We start from the raw sequence: 14,991 nt of genomic DNA on the forward strand, positions 1-14,991 counted from the left end.
TGTGATGTGAGAAAAATATTTCTAAATATAGCAATATAGTACACTGAAATTAAAGAGAAATGGCTAGACAATGTACAGTGTAGTTACACTTCCTCGTATCAAAACTACCATGGATATATCTTAAATGCAGTGTTAGAGTGTCCCCTAGCGGTCATATACAGAATCACCAGAAAAATCACGCTGCACATTCCAGGAAGACAGCGCAGCGCAGCCCCCTCGGCGATCTGCTTGCGGAGCTGATCCAATTGATCCAGAAGAAGTCACGGCACCAGTGTAACGACCCTCACTTGTGCAGGTGTTCGTGATAGAGATTCAGACCAGGGGTTCCTAACAGTGGCTTTTATTGCCTGCATTCACAAATAAAACAACAATCCATGGGATTTCTGCTGCAACGCGACTGCATACAAGTCTCCAGCGGAGATGGTCTAGCTCTAAGGTACGGGTAGCGCAAATGCCCAAAATGTGTCAAAGCGAAAGTAAATAGACAAACAGTCGCACAGCCTCATATTTAACCTTAGTGAATGCGGTACAACATCTGGGGTTTACCCAAACCATCAAAAAGCATTGGATTACAATAACATGTTAAAATACAAATTTTGGGAGTATTCACTTTATCTGAGTGAGGTCACTTTCAACTCTGTTACACCAGCACCTCCTCTGGTTGGTTCGGGTGCTTGTTCGGGGGGAAGGGGGAACTGGAGGGAATAGCGTGATCCACCCACGTGCTACATCCCCCTGGCGACACTTCTCACTGTCAGGTGAAAAGAAGCAGTCTGCAGCCCTCCCCGGTTCGGCACAGGGGGTGGATCAGCGACCGGGACGGCTCGGAAGAGTGGAGTAATTGGACAAGTACAATTGTGGAGAAAAAGGGGGAAAGACTGGTACAGACATTTTGAAAAGTCTGTGAAAAAAAAAGACACGGAGAGTCTCTCAATTATTTTGTTAAGGGTTTAAACCTACAGTGCACTGACAGCAAATGTAAATGCAGGAGCCTTTCATCTACTAAGTGGGTCTGCACTCTGCACAGAGACCTTTCCTTCATCTCACATAAAAGTAACAAACTGACATTAACCAGATAGTAAACTCACTCGGACGAGTTTATGCTTGACTTGTTTATTGGCTCTAAAACCGGAAGTGGTACCAATTAACGACCTTTCCAGGTTATCTCCACCGTTGATCACAAGAAGAGGAGCTAATCTCATCTCTACACAGGACAAGAACCCTTTCCTTTTAGAGTACGACTTTCTCGCTCAACCATATAATGGAGATCTTTATAATGTGTCGGAAGGCAAATACATTCTTGTTTTATCAGGAAGATGACTTGAATTGAATAATTTAAACCTCATTCCCCTCTCTCTCTCTCTCTCTCTCTCTCTCTCTCTCTCTCTCTCTCTCTCTCTCTCTCTCTCTCTCTCTCTCTCTCTCTCTCTCTCTCTCCCCCTCTCTCTCTCTCTCTCTCTCTCTCTCACACACACACACACACACACACACACACACACACACACACACACACACACAGATGCAAACACACAATAACACTCAAACCCCCTCTCCGTACCTTGCCAAATGCTGGTAACCTTATATCAAGGTTATATATTCCAACATTCCTTATAGGCCTTCCATATAACTCTTTGTTTCTTTCTGCACATGCTGGAATTGATATGTTCTTTACTTCATCCTACACCCTTTTCGAACATGGTCCAGTGATTACGTGTGTTGTTACAGAGTTTGCAAAATATGTTTACTGTTGTTCCCATTTGTTCTTGTATTCCTGCCTGTGTATTTTATTTTGTTATTTTAGCATGTTCAAAATAAAATCAATCTGAACGATTGTCTAACCATCTAGTAATCCAGCTAATGTTACGCAACAGACAATACAGGGTAATACAGGTATAACTTTTAGTTGTTCTCCACTGATGTTCCTCTACGTGTTCTAGTGGAACATCAGTGGAGAACTCGCCGCAGATTGACACAGTCGCCGGGTAACCTCGGCTTTCCTGTGGGGAATCCTCGCCCGGAAGTCGTGAGTCATCCGGCGCCTACAACAGCGGCCTCCAATGGAACTGAATCATCTCTGCATCGATGCATCATCTCAGTAGGCTCGAATCATATCTGCTGCCTTTGATAAGAGCTGATGTGGAGTAGCAATCTAAAATCTCAATATTAAGCCTTAGAAAGATTTTCATCACTTCATAGAATCCCGCCTTCTCTGGCAGTTCTGAACATCACATACCCTCCGACACCATCGCCAAATGGAGTGATAATCTCTGTTTGTCATTCGAAAGGGTTATTTCATTCACAAACTTGATTTTGATTTTGATTTATTCATTTACTCATTCATTCTATTGTTGGCGGACATCTAGCCATTAATAAAAGTCTCTATTATTGAAAGTCGTTGTATGCGTGTTTCTCTGAAGCAAAGACAGAAATCCCTGTAATGGAGAATTTACAACTTCAGATCTGATATCTGAAACTGTTTAGTTTGGTTTATCTTAGTGGTGCCCCAAACTTTGTAACGAGAGCATAATCATCTATGTATACTGTGAGCGTGCACAAAGTGTTCTCTTTGGGTTGTGAGCACATTTGTTAGTTTATAGTAAGTGTTCAGGTCTGATGGGAAATAAACACGTTATGGAAGTGTAAGCTCAAACAAACTTTTTACAAATCCCCAAGGTGATTTTCAATCTGATGGTCACAGGTACTATGCTCTATCTTTTGATAAAAACCAAAAACAGATTCATAGAATGAGGAGCATGAGGCATGAGTAGTTACTCGTGTTGATTGAACTATTCATAATAGCTGGAACGACTTGTTTGAATTTTGTTAGGGTCTAAATCCCCCTCACAGAATTCTTCTATTTCTAAATTGTAGACGACAAGAAAATTCAAAATGCTCTGAGCATTGAAGCTTGAATATATTTTAACATTTCTGCAATGCAGTAAATGTTGTGTGTATGACTGTATATATCAATTTCTGTGTGCACGAACGTGTATGCATGTTCATGTGTGGGTACGAGTGTGTTTGTGTGTATATGTGTTAGTGTTTGCATACAGTACATTGTCTTCACTGCGTAAGGAATTGTGTTAAGGCACTCCTACACTGAGCTGCTCTGTTTTACTTGATATAAGCCTTTCTGCCACCCACAACATTCTCTCTGCCTTTTTACTCCCCTACATATATCTCCCTCGCCCTCATTCTCTCTTTCTCTCTCCTTTTCTGTCTCTCACACACACACACGCACACGCACACGCACACGCACACGCACACACACACACACACACACACATACACACATACACACACACACAAGCACGCCACAAAACCACACTGAACCCCCAAACACTCACACACATAGCATTCAAGTTGTTATGCAAGGTGAAAATCAGAGTGTGACATATCAGCTTAGTTTTTTAAAAGTGAGTATCGGCGTCTGGGTGGCGTGGCGATCTATTCCATTGCCTACCAAGACAGGGATTGCTGGTTCGAATCCCGGGTTACCTCTGGCTTGATTGGGTGTCCCTACAGACAGGATTGACCATGTCTGCGGATGGGAAGCCAGATGTGTTCTGGTTGCTGCACTAGCGCCTCCTCTGGTCGATCAGGGCGCCTGTTCAAGGAGGAGGGGGAACTGGGGTGGATAAAAATATTTGGGAATACAAAAGCAATCTTCTTTATCAAAAATGAACATGTTTACTAGTGTCGAGGCAGAAACACATCTTGGGATGCTCTCTATGTTTTGTGTAGCCAAGTCCTGTTCAGGCTGACCACTGCCCTTTTGAGTACTCATAACTACATTACTACTGTTATTTGCAACTTTGTCACATCAGTAACTGCTCTCACAGCAGTCTTGTACAGACAGCCTGGTGAAATAAAGTTTAAAACAACAAACCTTTCTTTTTGCATTGTTGCAAATAGAAAAGTTGCAATGCATGCAATGCAATGAGGTGCCACGCAATGCAGTGCAATATAACGCAACATATTGTTTCGTGGCCAAAGGCAACAATACAGTGGACAAGTGTTCAGTCAACTCTGATGAGGAAATGTCTCAGTACCTGTGGCCAAGATGACGTAAGACCAGAGACCAATTCCCCCCCCCCTGCTGCTGAGTTAGTTTTGCTTCTGCCCCCCCCCCCCATTCTATCACTGACCTATGCAAAGGAATCACTTTTTCTGATTTACCAAATAGAATTGGTGTTTTGGAGTAAGCCGACTGCTGACAAAATACTTGCCAGTGCTAATTGATGTTTGATTTACTAGAACATGCCTGGATGATGTAATCTGCAACCAAACCACCTAACCATCCCCTGCAGAGCTTAAATCGGATCTATTACTCAGCATCCTAGGTGCTAAAAATGTCGACTGTATTTGATTTGCTTTCAGTTCACAGGGTTCAAGGTCTAGGGTTGGCAATCTAATTTAAATGGCATTTTATTCCACAACAGCAGATGAGAGTATGTGCACAAGTGTACATGAGATTGTAGGGAAAGAATAGAATTGTTTTTTTCCCCCAAAGGTAAGGTTATGTAATTATATCGGCAATTTTCTCAGGTTGCTTGTTTGGCCCAAATTTTAAGAAATATATAAAAAACTAAGTTAAGATACACCATCATAATGAACACAGGGGTGCTAATGTTGAGTTCATTTCATTGACCAATTGAATCTCAGTGTCTCTTGGGTCGCTTGCAGAGCATCATGTGAGCATCTACTGATCAGCACATCAGGTTTCAGAGGAGGCAGTATCATTTTTAATATACATATTTTGTTTGGCTGTCTACAGTTGTGGATATGACAGTAACCTAAACAAGAAATTTCAATTGGGGGAAACAATGGAAAGGAAGGTTATAAAAACAATACTGACAGCATTGTTGTCATTGCACAGGAATTTCTTGACTTTTCCCATTGATATAGTCCGTGACCTTTACAGGAAAAGAAAATCCTGACAGATGAGCTCAAATAAGAGGTACCTGACACACTGGTGTGTAATGTCACTTTCTCTGTCTATGGATGAAACTCTAATTGATCTGAATGAATGAGGTCTTTACAACCCTGATTGAGGTCAAGGTGACAGAAGGCAGACTGCCAGTGCAGAAACCTGCTGTGTCTCTGTATTCATCTAACTCTACTAAAATGGAATTTTGTCCTGTGTGACGAAATTCAACAATATTTTAAGCTGTGGAGAGACAGTGTGTCCCTGCGTAATTTTTAGCTATCTTTACCACAACCTTTGGGTGCAAGAATAAATGTAAAACTGGAAATTAAGGGTGGAGGGAGAAGACACAATTTGTATTTGTTCAACCCACAGAATTATTTCTATTCTGATAGAAACCCGAAAGTAGGTGTGGCCTGAACCGGAAGTGGGTGGGAAGCTGTGTGAACTGCCAGAAATTCCTCATTTTTACTATTGTAATCACTGGCATTGCTATTGCTTCGCTATTAAATCATCGAAGTCAGGATTTTACCATGACATAAATAGCAATGAAGTTTATCAACAGGTAATTTGCTCTTTAAAGCTTTTTTGTGTCTTTTTTTAAACTTGAAGACAAAAACCTATTGACTAATCCGCCGACCAATTTGTGTGTTCCGCCATCTAGCGACGCCGCCATTACTGCGGTGGCAAGTAGCAGTGTTTGCTACTGCCTGCTAGGTGACAGCAGTGACAGTAGTTGGATTGACGACGTTAGACAGTGGCTCCCAGTTACTGATGAAGATACCTTATGGATGGCGATCTTTAACATTATTCAAACTGTACATATTAGTTATACATCGGTTATGTCAATAGCCAGATAGAGAGAAAAAAAGACCACTTAACCATCCGCCGCATTTCAAGTGATGACGTAACTAACGTTTGTGTAGCTAGCTATGTACGCTTTTGCAAAGATTGTCGATTTTCGAAATCAGTTCAGCTAACGTTAACTGATGACAAACTTTGACATAAAATGTAGCTAGATTTATTGACTGTCAAGTTTTCCATGGTTAAAAAAATCACTTCCACTATTAAACATAGGGCTGACAGTTAACATTAGAGTAATTAACGTTATATATTTTCACGATAACTCCAGTTAGCTGGTTGAGTTAATTTATTACGTGCGACCACCGCTGCAGCCCACTAACGTTAGCTAACTTAACGTAAGCTAAGCAGCGTTAGCTTAAAGACGAGTTTCACCATGTTAGGCTAGGCAGCTGCATACTAACGTTAGTCATTGTGAGATGAATATAGAATGTCGACTGTTAACCAAAACCTACCGTGCTGTTTTTATTGGGAACAAAATCCTTTATGTTGGTATTGTAACGTGTATGGATAAGAAGACACGCTGGCCGCTGGCTGGCGGGTCTGACTCTAGCGGTTAGCGATGTCTTCTGCGGTGCGAGCGATACAGGTTCGCTTCCCGGCCGCGGCAGTTCCTGTGGTTGCGTTGTCCCCCGAATTCGCTACAGTATTCTTAATCCACTTCTGGCGAATATCTTGGTCCTCTGCACGGCCAGGGACTCTATAAAAACTGTATAGTCTCAGACAGCGGCAATCTTCATGAAGTAAAGGCTTGTGTATTTTGCATTCACTCTTTTTCCAAACTTGAAGTTTGCCACTACTGTTGGAGCAGCCGAGAACTGCACAGCTTCTTCCCGACTTCCTAGACATCGTTTTCAAATGTAAAGTTGAATAATGTTAAAAAGATAAAAGTAGAAAATTGTACACTTCTTAGCCCAGCTTGCATTCAAACGCGCGCGTATTGTAGGGAAGCGCCACCGCAGTAATGGAGACTTGTTAACTTCTGGTACTTCGCCGGATTAGTCTATATGTTACATAGCCATAGCAGGCCTTTATAGCACCGACATAAACAAAGAGTCATAAACAAATGATAAAGGCAATTCTAAACTGGAACTATTATTTTTCATTCCATTTCAGTTCAACAGAGCAGGCTCGCCAGTGTTATATCTCTCACCAAAATACTTTCCATGCAATGAAACCAATGAAACAAGTGAAAGTTGTGAACAATCTGAGTGAACATGAGTAAAACGAGTGACCAAGCTCTCCATCTGCGTGCATGCGCAGCGCAAATGAAACTTCCACTAATAACCTGATACTGTTGTCACTGCGATGTCTGGAAGCTGACGCAGCAAGTCTTGCATGGTTGTAATTAGGAATTGACAATTGGTGCAGCATCAGCAGAAATGCGGACGTTGTACCGGACCGTTGTGGTGAAGAGAGAGTTAAGCTGGAAGGCAAAACTCTCAATTTACCAGTCATCGTTCCAACCCTCACCTATGGTCATCAGCTTTGGGTAGTGACCGAAAGAGTGAGATCACGGATACAAGCGGCTGAAATGAGTTTCCTCCATAGGGTGTCTGGGCTCAGCCTTAGAGATAGGGTGAGGAGCTTGGACATCCGGAGGGAGCTCGGAGTAGAGCCGCTGCTCCTTCACGTCAAAAGGAGCCAGTTGAGGTGGTTCGGGCATCTGATTAGGATGCCTCCTGCGTGCCTTCCTTTGGAGGTTTACCAGGCATGGCCAACTGGGAGGAGACCCCAGGGTAGACCCAGAACTCGCTGGAGGGACTACATGTCCAATCTGGCCTGGGAATCCCCGGTCCTTCCTGTGTGGAGTTTGCATGTTCTCCCCGTGTCTGTGTGGGTTTCCTCCAGGCACTCCAGTTTCCTCCCACCATCAAAAAAGACATGCATGTTCGGGTTAATACGCCTGTCTGTGCCCCTGACCAGAGCAATAGGAAGAAATAACTGGAGTTGGCCCCCGGGTGCTGCATGGTGGCTGCCCACTGCTCCTAGCTACACACCTAGGATGGGTTAAATGCAGAGAGTAAATTTCTTTTTTATGTATTACAAAATGACTAATAAAGAGTATTCTATTCTACTATATTCTATTTACTATCCCTGGAGTTTGCTTCATAGCGGAATTATAATTATAATGCTTGAGAGAAAAAATGTGATGCCTAGGAATCGTTCTTCATTTAGATTGTAAACAGAAATAGTCACTTCACGTGTGCGAAACTTTCCTTCAGGTTTCAGCCTGAGGAGTAAATTATAGTCTCTTGTCTCTATTCACTTCTTCCCTCTTGTACGGTCTCACTGGTAATTAAAACGAAATTCAGATTGACTCAAGATCCCACTAGAATCCATGGCCCCTTTCATCTGAACATCATGCCTACTCCCCTCAGATCAGGTACTAGACAAGACCACATGAAGGTCCTCTTCACTGCCTGTTTCACAGCCCACTCAGCTGCTTTACAAAGGGTAGAGGGGATGGGGAGCGGAGGGGCTAACAGAGAGAGAGAGCGAGACAGAGAGAGAGAGAGAGGTAAGTGGGGATAGGGATTGGGACGGTGGGAAAAAGTGAGCTCTCGTATCTGATGAGTACTTCAATACATCATCATCATTATCCACCAAATTGTTTCACAATCACATATAAATCACTCACACAGCTAGCTGAGGGCACAGCATTTGAATGTCACTAGCTATACTGTGCCTCTCGCCCTCTCCCACTGTCTCTTCATCGTTCTTCCATAATCATGTATTCTGTTTGTGAAGTCAGCGTGCTGCTCTGCATACCTTGCCCTGCCTTGATTTGTAAGAGAGGCTTGTTAAAAAGTAAAAAGCTATCTTCAAGTGTTTCTTTTACCTCGCCCTTTTGCAGTCACATGCAAACACACAGTAGGATGCCAAAAAAGATGCGCGCACGCACACACACGCAGACAAACACACACACGCATGCGTACTGACATATGTTTTCTGTCATTCTCTTTATGCTACCGTTTCTTTCTCTCCAGTGCTGCAGTGTCAGACGGCCTACGGAGGCATTCATACTTCCAGAGAAGACAGACACAAATCTCTCCTGGTCCAGGCTAATTGTTGGACTTATTTGGAAGGAGGGCAGCGGGGCTGGCGCCAGTGACAGCCTGACCTGTGGTGGGGTCCTCAGTCACCACGGTAACGGCTCGGGGGGACACATACACCCCCGCCGTGTCCATACTTATCAATCGATCAGACAACAGATGGATAATTAGATTTGATGGGACAGACTTGTGTGTGTGTGTGTGTTTGTGTGTGTGCCTGTGTGTGCCTGTTCATACTTATGACCAGTCAGCCCAAACAGTCCTGGCAGGCGAAGGACTGCCAAACAGACAGAAGGTGTTATTAGCTGACACAACACTGAGACATGCAGTAGTGGCACATTTGGTTCACACACTTGATTGCACACAGACACACACACAGACACACACACACACACACACACACACACACACACACACACACACACACACACACACACACACACACACACACACACACACACACATACATCCCGTTCTCTCAGGCTGAGGTTCTGTGAATAAGGTATAGCATGGTTAAGTCAGGCAGTGTGACAGCACATACACACCCTGACATCAGCATCCTATCTCAGCACCAGCTCCCAGAGATAATGATAGTGAGCCATTCGTACAGATCAACTAGGCAACACCGGCTTGTCATGGCTTAACGAGAGTAACAATAGGATAGAACAATACAGGCTAGACTAGGCTAGGCTAGGCTAGGCTAGGATAGAATGGGGTGGGATGGGATGGGATGGGATGGGATGGGATAGGATAGTTTAGGATAGGATAGGATAGGATAGGATAGGATGGGATGGGATTGGATAAAGTAAGTTACATTATGAGGGGACAGATAAAGGATGAGACAACAGAGGAGGGACAAGGTTTGGAGAGAGGAAGAGTAGACTGGAAAAAGAAAGATGGAATAATAGAAACTAGATGAAGAGAAGAAAAACATATGGCGGACAAACTTAAACTTTCCTTGTTTTCTTTCAAAGCTGGCTATTTTGACAGGTTGTGGACACTGTGCTGTTCCTTATAGCTACAATAAGTGGCGAGGTATAAATAGCTAAGTTATGGCACATAGGACTGACTTTTTAGGTCTGACGACTGGGGACTCTGGGATCTGTCTGTTGACATAGTGTTTATCATCCTTTATAATTGGACACAAGGTCAAACAATCCAGGGATCTCTTAGGCTACTGACTGAAAGACGTGAACTGTTAAATTGACCCCCCCCCCAAAAAAGTGTATTGATAGCATCTCGGAACAACACAGTTGTCCCCTCAATCAAGATGAGAGAGGGGGAGTTATGTATCGGTCTCCGTCTGTCTGTCTGTTACGCATGAGATCTCAGACACCAGGCCTATTTTTTTTTTTATTTCTGATTTTTCCCCTTTTCTCCCAATTTAGTGGCCAATCGATCCCTATTCTTGTTCGAAAACCCACTGTCGTACTGCATGCATTTGCCAGCTGCATCTCTCCGGCCGGCAGTCTCGAAGGAGACACCTCGCCACTTTCATGACAAGGCGAATCCAGGCTGAACCACTGCTTTTTCCCACACATACAGAGACGCATTCATGTAACGAACACAAGCCGACTCCGCCCCCCTCCCGAAGACAGCGTTGCCAATTATTGCTGCCTCATTGAGTCCGGCCATAGTCGGATCTGACGAGACCAAGGCGCGAACCGCGGTCCCCAGTGGGCAACTGCATCGACACAAAGCCGATGCTTAGACAGCTACACCACCACGGACCCCACCGGTCCTATTTTAATGAAAGTTGAGGGAATAAAGCATGCTGACACCATACTCCATCCATCCATCCATCCATCCATCCATCCATTATCCAAGCTGCTTATCCCAACTGGGGTCGTGGGATGCTGGAGCCTATCCCACTAGTCATTGGGCGGCAGGCAGGAAGACACCCTGTACAGGCTGCCAGTCCATCACAGGGCCCACACACACACACACACACCCACACACCCACACACACACACACACACACACACACACACACACACACACACACACACACACACACACACACACACACACACACACACACACACACACACACTTAGGGACAATTTAGCATGGTTGATTCCCCTGATCTACATGTCTTTGGACTGTGGGAGGAAACCGGAGCACCTGGAGGAAACCCACGCAAACACGGCAGAACATGCAAACTCCACACAGAGGACGACCTGGGACCATCCCCAAGGTTGGACTACCCTGGGGCTCGAACCCAGGACCTTCTCGCTGTGAGGCGACCATGCTAACCATTGGGCCATTGTGCTGCCCGGCACCCTACTCCAGCATTTGCTAAATAAACACCATTGGCCCAACATGGCGCCCCCTGCACATGAAAATATCTCACGCTTTACACAAATACAACTTTCTCATTATTGCAGCTAGTCCTGAAATTTGGTTCACACATGCATTTCCCTCATGTGAACATTAAGCTTTTATTTTCTGCTGATACATATTTTGTTTTTTTGTGTATTGCACTATCATTATCTCAATAAAGAGGGTCACTGCATAATTCATGCAGGACACCATGTTAACTATTGCCTTGCTAATGATCCCTTTGACTCTGAAAGAGTGTAATGACTTACTGAGTATGGCTGGGTATCAATAGGACTTCATTAACATCAGCATTGATACTCGTGCCTCTTATTGATACCAGTGCTTTTACAATACCGCTCAACGGTAACCTTTTCTGTAATGGTGTACAAAAAGATACTTATATTTGCTGGTAATTCCCAAATATCAGCAACATTATCGTATTTGATAAATGAAATGTTTTTCTCGTTGGTAACAACCAGACACTAGCATAATATGCATGACAGCGGCCTGCTGAATAATGTACTAGGATGAGCACAGTAACTAACAGCTTTGAAGTACTGCAATTATTTGCTGACAAAGGCTTTCATCTATTTTTCATTAGAAAAATCAGCACTTTCTGGTAGAATGCATGACCTCTATAGGCTAATTGTATCACCCGCTATTGGAAATTACTTACATATGTTTACATGACCTGTGGCACTGATAACAAGCAGCATCCCACTTTCGTACTGGTACCTTAAAGATATAGTCATTCATTACCAATCCCGACCATCGACTTCGACTTAAATTAAAATTTTACAACAAAACCTTTACAGCAAAAACGGCATACATAAGCCCTATCAGAAAACATGTGTGCAGGACTGGGTCACTTAACTCCACACTAGCAGAGGCCTAATCATCCACAGTAAGAACAATCTGAAAAAGTATTTTCCCCCCTTTTTCTCCCCAATTGTACTTTGCCAATTATTCCACTCCTATGAGCCGTCCCGGTCGCTGCTCCACCCCCTCTGCCCATCCGGGGAGGGCTGCGGACTACGACATGCCTCCTCCGATACACATGGAGTCGCCAGCCGCTTCTTTTCACCTGACAGTGAGGAGTTTCACCAGGAGGACGTAGCACGTGGGAGGATCACGCTATTCCCCCCAGTTCCCCCACTCCCTGAACAGGTGCCCCGACCAACCAGAGGAAGCGCTTGTGCAGTGACCAGGACACTTACCCACATCCAGCTTCCCCCCCACAGACATAACCAGTTGTGTCTGTAGTGACCAAGCCAGAGGTAACACGGGGATTCGAACCAGCAATCCCTGTGTTGGTAGGCGACGGAATAGACCACTACACTACCCAGATGCCGAAACTTTAGAGGCTTTTTAAGACACTAATGATACCTATGCAAGCCTTGCATGTGTTTTCTATGGTTTGATGACACTACGAAGCTTGGTTGCCAAACAAATTTCTCAAATGTGGGATTTTTGGGCTACTTGGAGAGGCATTTGTTGATCACCTCTCGCTCCTTGAAAAAGGGGTCTTCTTCGCACCACCTTAATAACTGTTAGATCAAACCCCTGCCAAGCCGCTCTGCCAACTTTATTCTTCTGCCCTCCAAACATTTCTCGTCTCTTTTCCTTAATATCTTTTCTCCCCAATCCCCCGTCTCAGCGGGTTACTCTCCTCTCTTCTCCTCTCCTTCATCTCCATATGTCTGTCTCCTCCCTCCCCTTTCGCCTCCCTTTTGTTTTCCCCTTTCCCCTTCACCTGCTCCCTTGTTATTTCGAATTCAATATTTTATGCACCTAGCTGACTGTCATTATCACTGTGACTGTGGGATGAGCTTAAACGATGATGTCATCAACATGAGACAGGGCCAGCGGTGAGGAGTGCACGGGTCTGCGAGCCAAAGCATCCAGACAACAACGGATGTACCGAATGTCCTTGTGTCCCTAAAACAATCATGTATGAGAGGGAAGTACTTGGAAGGGACATAAGCACCAGGAAGAATACAAAGAAAAGGTCCCTCTGTTGTCATCTTCATCCTCACAACCATGCGTACATCTTTTCCCTCTGAGCAGACTCCTTCTCTTCCGCCATCCTCCCAATGTGTCTGGCACATCACAGTGACACCAGCGCTGGGTGGGCGTCACCCTCTGCCATGTGTTACCAGTCTAATGGAGGGTCTGCCAGATATCAGGACTGCCAAGGTGCCAATTAGTACTGTTATGCATGGAGGCACCTTTTCTCATCTACTCGCCTTCTACCCTGTCCTTTTTTCCCTGTCTCTTTCTCTCTCTTGCTTTCTTTATCTTTCTCTCCCCTCTTCTTCCTCATCTCTCCTCTTCGATTCTCTGTCCATTTCAGCGTTTTCCCCTGCTTTTAATTCTCCATTTCTTTCTTCAAATATCCGCCTCTGCGTTTGAGCCTGTCTTTTTGCTGGCAAGTGTAAATGGCTGGGCTACCTTGTGGTAATCACACTAAAGCCTGAGATTACCCATAGCCCCTCTATATGTGCATTTAAATCATTGCAGTCCACAGACACGATAACAGCCTTTAAAGCAAACACAGCAAGTGCCAATTCATTTATTCATACCTCTCCCACTCACTCTCTCTCTCTCTCTCTCTCTCTCTCTCTCTCTCTCTCGCTCTCTCTGTAATATTTAAAAGGCATCTGAAAACACAGCATGCTGAGGTAATCGTGGCCTCCGGTGCAAAAGCTGTTAGCAAATGCTTCCACAATCACACATGTTCAGACAATGTTGAGTGAGTCAGGGGTGTCTAATGCAGAGAGGTTCACTTGCACAGTAAGCTAAGTAAACACGGTGTGCCATGTGCTATGCCTCCACAGTGCTGTTAAACTAGCCGTAGCTCCTGCTTGCCTGGGCTGCCTTCATCAGTAGGCTGCAGATATGGCATAACGATATTTGAAATCTACAACAGGTCAACTTGCTCGTCACTCTTTTTGACTGGGTGCTCTGCTGCAATCAGTGCACGAAGCATAACACTTGTCACTACTGCTGTATGAAAACCTCACGACGCCTTTAAATCACAGTAATTGTACAGTGTATAATGTCCTCCGTGTGCTTAGTGAGTTTCAGGGCTCATGACACATGCTTACATAAGCCGGGAATGGGAGATGCTGTGCCTGATCCACTGAACTATACATTTACAGTACAGCGAGTGCTGCGGACACACACTGTAGATGTGTTTGGCTGTCATTGTTGGGGGAGCAGCAAATGCAGTATTTAATACAAATAGTCCGATACATACCATTTGAAATGTGTGCTGAAGCACATGGAGCTACGGATAGATGCAAATCTCCCATATAGTCAGTGGCTGACCATAATTGTGTCACAAACTGCAATTATATTAACCAGGGCATTTGCAGGATGTGAGGACATTTGGGGCCTTGCCCAGACTTCTGTAGGGGGTGATAAACAAGCTCTATTTTGTTGTTTTTTTTATGCACTCTGACACCTTATTTACATTCAAAGTACATGTCTTAATCATTGAAAAATTGAAACGTGTACCTCAAAAACTGTTGTTTCCTCTACAGATCAATTATGAACTGTGATGTTAAAAATATTGGTAGTTATTAGTAATTAGTATGTATGAGTCGTTACTGTTTTAGTTCGTTTTATGGAAATTTGATTTATGTACGAGAAAAACCCTGCTAAAGGACAATAAAAGTATGCTGTGGGATCAGACGAGTACGGCCCGCTAGCTAAACAGCACCTACAATCATGATGAAGAGAGTTTCTCTTCATCATGACTGTCAGTGCCGAATCCAGTTCATATCATAAATCAACAGGCAGTTTCAACCATTATTGAAAAGT

At 44.1% G+C, this 14,991-nt stretch overlaps 1 protein-coding gene across 1 annotated transcript in view; it reads right to left on the reverse strand.

The window, feature by feature from the left end:
• The window catches only part of LOC130110532 (voltage-dependent R-type calcium channel subunit alpha-1E), a 186,944-nt gene that overhangs the window by 132,079 nt on the left and 39,874 nt on the right, over window positions 1-14,991 (reverse strand).

Source organism: Lampris incognitus, chromosome 3 (assembly GCF_029633865.1).
Source record: "Lampris incognitus isolate fLamInc1 chromosome 3, fLamInc1.hap2, whole genome shotgun sequence".
Classification (NCBI taxonomy): domain Eukaryota; kingdom Metazoa; phylum Chordata; class Actinopteri; order Lampriformes; family Lampridae; genus Lampris; species Lampris incognitus.